The following is a 6,394-nucleotide window of genomic DNA, read 5'->3' on the forward strand; positions in this document are numbered from 1 at the left end:
ATCGTTAGAAGAATGATGTGATGGACAAGACCCAATCCTAAGCCTAGCACAAAGATCGTAGTTCGTATGCTAAAGCTTTTCTAATGTCAAGTATCTTTTCCTTAGACCATGAGATTGTGCAACTCCCGGATACCGTAGGAATACTTTGGGTGTACCAAACGTCACAACGTAACTGGGTGGCTATAAAGGTGCACTACAGGTATTTCCGAGAGTGTCTGTTGGGTCGGCACGAATCGAGACTGGGATTTGTCACTCTGTGTGACGGAGAGGTATCTCTGGGCCCACTCGGTAGGACATCATCATAATGTGCACAATGTGATCAAAGAGTTGATCACGGGATGATGTGCTATGGAACGAGTAAGGAGACTTGCCGGTAACGAGATTGAACAAGGTATCGGGATACCGACGATCGAATCCCGGGCAAGTACAATACCGCTAGAAAAAGGGAATTGAATATGGGATCAATTGACTCCTCGACATCGTGGTTCATCCGATGAGATCATCGTGGAACATGTGGGAGCCAACATGGGTATCCAGATCCCGCTGTTGGTTATTGACCGGAGAACGTCTCGGTCATGTCTGCATGGTTCCCGAACCCATAGGGTCTACACACTTAAGGTTCGATGACGCTAGGGTTATAAAGGAAGTTTGTATGTGGTTACTGAATGTTGTTCGGAGTCCCGGATGAGATCCCGGATGTCACGAGGAGTTCCGGAATGCTCCGGAGGTAAATATTTATATACGGGAAGTCCTGTTTTGATCACCGGAAAAGTTTCGGGTTTTATCGGTAACGTACCGGGACCACCGGGAGGGTCCCGGGGGTCCACCAAGTGGGGCCACCATCCCCGGAGGGCTGCATGGGCCAAGTGTGGGAGGGGACCAGCCCCAGGTGGGCTGGTGCGCCCCCCCCCCCCCCCACACAAGGGCCCAAGGCGCCTAGGGTTGGGGGAGGGGCGCACCCACCTAACTTGGGGGGGCAAGTTTCCCCTCCCCCCCCCTTTGGCCGCCACCCTAGATGGGATTGGGGCTGCTGCACCCCTTGGGGTGGAAACCCTAGAGGGGGCGCACCCCCCTCCCTCTCCCCTATATATAGTTGAGGTCTTGAGGGCTGCCAACAGATGAGTTTTGACCTCTCCCTAGCGCAGCTCTACCTCTCTCCCTTCTCCTCTCCCGCGGTGCTTGGCGAAGCCCTGCAGGATTGCCACGCTCCTCCATCACCACCACGCCGTTGTGCTGCTGCTGGATGGAGTCTTCCTCAACCTCTCCCTCTCTCCTTGCTGGATCAAGGCATGGGAGACGTCACCGGGCTATACGTCTGTTGAACGCGGAGGTGCCATCCGTTCGGCACTAGGATCTCCGGTATTTGGATCACGACGAGTACGACTCCTTCAACCCCGTTCTCTTGAACGCTTCCGCTTAGTGATCTACAAGGGTATGTAGATGCACTCTCCTTCCCCTTGTTGTTGGTTTCTCCATAGATAGATCTTGGTGACATGTAGGAAAATTTTGAATTTCTGCTACGTTCCCCAACATTATTAGCTACATGGGTCTGGCCCAACAATTCAGCCTTATTGATTTCTTTGCGTGGCCCTTTTAACAGCAGATTTTCGTTTTGATCATGTATTTTCTGGGCCATTTCTTTGTTGGGCCTCTCATGTTTTTTATATGTATCATGGGTCCACTTCAGATGGATCCCAGTTATCATGTTCTCATAAGTTGGTCCAAGTTGTCAGGTTCTAGCAAGTGGGTCCGACTTGTCAGGGTCATATTCCTCATTTCATTTTGACAGTAAATAAATAACCAATATTTAAATTGGCACTGACAAAAAACACATATAATACTTCAAATAACAACAGCCAGATTCAGTATAGAGCCAGATTCTGTATGGAGCTCCTGCTCTACAAATAACATGCAATACAATGGTGCTCCTGCTCTACAAATAACTCTACAAGTGGAGTAACTAATTTACAAGCTCTACAAGCACTATATTCTTCAAGATGGAGCTCCTCGTTAGAATTACAAACAGGCACATGCACCTGCTCTTGCTCTTGCTCATAGTCAGGACGCCCTGTTACATGAATCAGCAAAGAAGAATCAGGAAACTGGAGCAAATATATTATGAAGAGACCATTCAATAAAAAGGACAAGTTCTTCAGAATGATAACACAAATTCAACTAGTGCAATGCTTTTAGAAGTCACAAAAAATAACAATTACTACATGGCAGATGATCACGAAGAGTATAAACACATCTTAAATCTTACTTGTAAAAAGAGAATACATGCCTATCTCCAGCAATGTTATTATTATATAGAAAAAATCGTAAACGGATCCCACAATAGTACAGTACAAGTGTGGGTAGAATTCAAAAGGTACAACTACAAGTTAATAGATCAATAAAATACGGGACTTTTGCCAGTGCTTGGTATTGAAGCCTGCAATCAATATACTGTCATAACATTGCAGGAGTGCAAAACATAGATCTGGCATAGTTTACAACATAACAAACAAACTCCGACTAATATGGGTGAGACAACCTAAATGAACCAGCTAACCGATAATCATTACTACAAATCAATAATCAATACTGACAACAGAACACAATAAGATTCTACAACAAATCTCGTACAAACATAAGGTGCAGCATGGCACCAGATCTGCGGCAAGAAACACTTGGAGATCTAACAATTCACCCACGAGAACGGTCCACAAAATAGCTACAGGCAAGAGGGGGAATTGGGGAGCGGGCAAACCTGAATCCCGGCACGGGACGAGCGGGACACAGGCGCCTTCTTCTTGTCCTTGTCCTTCTCGGCGGCGCCCTTGGCCGTTGTTGTCTTCGCCGCAAGCAGCCCCTTGCCTTCCTTCCCGGCCATCTCCCTTCGCAGCAGAGCCCCCTACATGCACACCCAACGAAACCATCAGCAAAACCAAGCAAGCAAAAGAGATTTCAAGCGACAACGCTGGGGATCCCATGCCTCACCTGGCTTCCTCTCGCCTCTCGGTCTTACAAGCGACAGAACTGGCCACCGGCGGGCAGGGCGGGAGGCGCCGAAGTTGAGGAAGAAACCCCGCTAAACACCACATGGCCGTCACCTGCATGCGTGAGGAAACCCAATCAGGGAACCATGCCAATGTATCCATGTTATAAAACAAAAAAGGAAAAGAACATAAAACAGTACAGAGTTTTGTTGTAGATTGTGAAATGTTTTCTTCTCAAATTTCCAATTTTGTAGATTGTGAATTGTTTAATCTAACAATCATGTTGGCATAGGATGGATTTTGGACTTTGCAATATTTAGTGAATGAAACTATGAACTGTTTAGCGTTATCCTTTGTAGATAAAAACTTAATTAGATTGTTGTTGTGCAAAGGTTGTTCATGTGCAGAGCTCTGAAAATACAAAAAAATGCAGATTATTGTGCAGAGCAATAAGGATGCACATCTGGATTGGTAATCCCATTAAAACTTTATTCTCTAGGAATGGAATTGAAACGTGAACCATGCAGCTACTCTGAAACTGCAAAGGCTATTATTGCGCAGAGCTCTGAAAATACAAAAAGAAATGCAGATTGTTTCTTTCAGAGCCTGCTCTGTTCCGTGCAATGCATCCTGCAGAAATTAGGAAAAGAAAACGTACAGCAGCCTCGGCTACTACATGTAGGGCAGATTTCTGCCACACAAGCAAACACATATATATATGCAGAAAACGCAAGAGATTGATTATTCTCCAAGAAGGAAGACATACTCTGTAGATGGGGAAGCTAGCATAGCACCCCAATAATTCAATAATTCAGGGGTGTAATTCAATCCAAAATGGAGGAGGAAGTGGATGCAGGAGGGAGGACGAAGGAGGGACGAGTGGACCTTGAGGTCGGCCGAGAAGGAGCAGGTCCAGCCGCAGGGGTTGGGGTCTGGCCACGGCGTTGAAGCTGCAGCAACGCCTCACCTGTGCTACGGGAAACCAGATCAGCCAAGGAGAGGGATTTAGGGGTGGAAGTGGGACTGGCAGTGGGAGGGAGAGGCGGTACCGTCAGGGGCGGACGCGGGGGAGCGGAGGATAGCCACGGCGCACCAAGGCTGACTCCTCGCCCGACGCGCGACTGTGGAGAAGCCTTGACAACGGCGCGGAGAAGAAGCACGGTCCTCTCCCGGCTGTGGTCGCCGCCATGGCCTGCTTGAACTCCCTCTCATCTCCTGATGACGGGAGGAGAGGAGGGACTCACACCACCCTCGTCGAGGCCGTGGCCGGGCGGCTAGGGTTTCCAGCGTGAGGGAGGGCGGATCTGACCGCAGCTCGAGTGGAGCGCGTCCAAGGAGAGAAGGGGAGGGGAGGGGACGGGGCGTCGGTTGTGGAGACCGGGGTTTGGGGAGAGAGGACGGAGGAGCTCGGCGGCGGTGGCGGCGGCGGAATCATGGAGCAGAGGATGAGGAACAGAGGAAGACACAAGAGAACTTGGTTGTATGTGGGATTTTGCACCGAGAGTTGCCGTGCAGGGAGAGGACTGGATCTCCGACGCTGATGCGGGAACGCCGGTGCGGATCTGGTCATGGCAAAGAAGGAGAAGGCCGAGTCGATCTGGGGCCTAGTAGGAAGACAAGAGGACGGGAGGGGAGGCGAGGGGGCGCCGGTGGCGAGGGAGAGGGAGAGTGGGAGGAGGTCGCCGGTCGGTTGTGGTTGGTTGGGGAGACGAAGGCGGCGGCGGTGGGTTTCGTTTCAGGGGAGACTGACGGGGACTCTGACTTGGATTGGATCTGGGAGGGAGAAGGCAGCGACGGCGATTGGGAGAAGGGGGCTAGGGTTTCGTGTGTGGATGACAGGGATTCGGGAGGGGTGAGAGCGGCGAGGGAGGTGTGGGCTGCCGTTGGATCCAGGTGCATCCGACGGTGCTTAAGGCATGATCCGCGTGAGCTGATTATAGACCAATCAGAACAGAGTATCCCCTTTGATGATGTTAAGACCATTTAAATTGGTCATAATTGATGTTAAGACCATTTAAATTGGTCATAATTAATTGAAAATAAGATTTTTAATATGTCTGCTACTTGGCGACCTAAGAAATTTATAAAAATATAGAAATAAAAAACCTTCGCATTGTGTCACCAAGTGTGACCTACTTTTCAATAAAAATAACAAACTTTGAATATTGTTAATATCATTAAAAAAAGTGTTCTAAGATATGAGTTTTTTGTAAGAGACTCATTTTTCGAGTGTCCAAAATGATATTTTTTATAAAGAACCTAGCAAATATTTATTGCAAATTTGGAGCACATCAATTTTATAATTCACAATCATAGCACATGTGGAGCACATCAAATACTTTTTCAAGCTTATGTAGTTGTGTTTTTCTATTTATTTCTCTTGTGTTTTTTGCACAGGGGTGCATTTTGGAATGGCATAGTTTGTTCAAATGATCTCATATTGTGCACAAGGGTGCATATTGGAATTCCAAACAATGTTGCCTAAGGAAGTTTTCACTTTCATTGCACAAAAGAGCCATTTTCCATTTCTCGAGTGCCCTAAATGAGGTTTTTTTGTGAAGGACCTACCAAATAATTCTTGCAAATTTGCACCAAATCATTTTTCTAAAATACTAGGACATATTTAATGCACAATTGACCAAATGGTTGGGTGTAAAAAGTTTTGATCCACCTCTGGTGAAAAGGAGAAATTCCCGCCGATTCAGTTGGAAGCGCGTCAAATTTGAACTGTAGCTGCCTCATAGTTTGCTCTTTATTTTTTCCAAAAATCATTTCTAGGTACATAAGTATCTATTTAATCACAGAAACACCAAAAAAATTCCAAGATTCAACCACTAGCTAGGAACGGTCAAGCCCGCCGTTTTGACCGCATTTTGAAACGGGCATAAAAAATTCAAAAAAAATCAAAAAATTGTAAAACCTTAGCATTGTGTCATTATATGTGACCAAGTTTCCAGGAAAAAAAATAAACTTGTAATACGGAAATTATTTTAGAAAAGTGTTCTCAGAAATGAGCTGTCATGAGTGAAGATTCATGGCTTTCCAGCCAAATGATCAATCTTATGGCCACATTCATGGCATAGTTTGTTTAAATGATCTCATATTGTGCACAAGGATGCATCTTGGAATTCCAAACAATGTTGCCTAAGGGAGTTTTCACATTCATTGCACAAAAGAGCCATTTTCCATTTTTCGAGTGCCCTAAATGAGGTTTTTTTGTGAAGGACCTACCAAATAATTCTTGCAAAATTGGACCAAATCATTTTTCTAAAATACTAGGACATATTTAATGCACAATTGACAAAATGGTTGGGTGTAAAAAGTTTTGATCCACCTCTGGTGAAAAAGACGATTCAGCTAGAAGCGGGTCAAATTTGAACTACAGCTGCCTCATAGTTTGCTCTTTATTTTTT

The sequence above is a fragment of the Triticum aestivum genome, chromosome 4B, assembly GCF_018294505.1.
Source record: "Triticum aestivum cultivar Chinese Spring chromosome 4B, IWGSC CS RefSeq v2.1, whole genome shotgun sequence".
NCBI lineage: Eukaryota > Viridiplantae > Streptophyta > Magnoliopsida > Poales > Poaceae > Triticum > Triticum aestivum.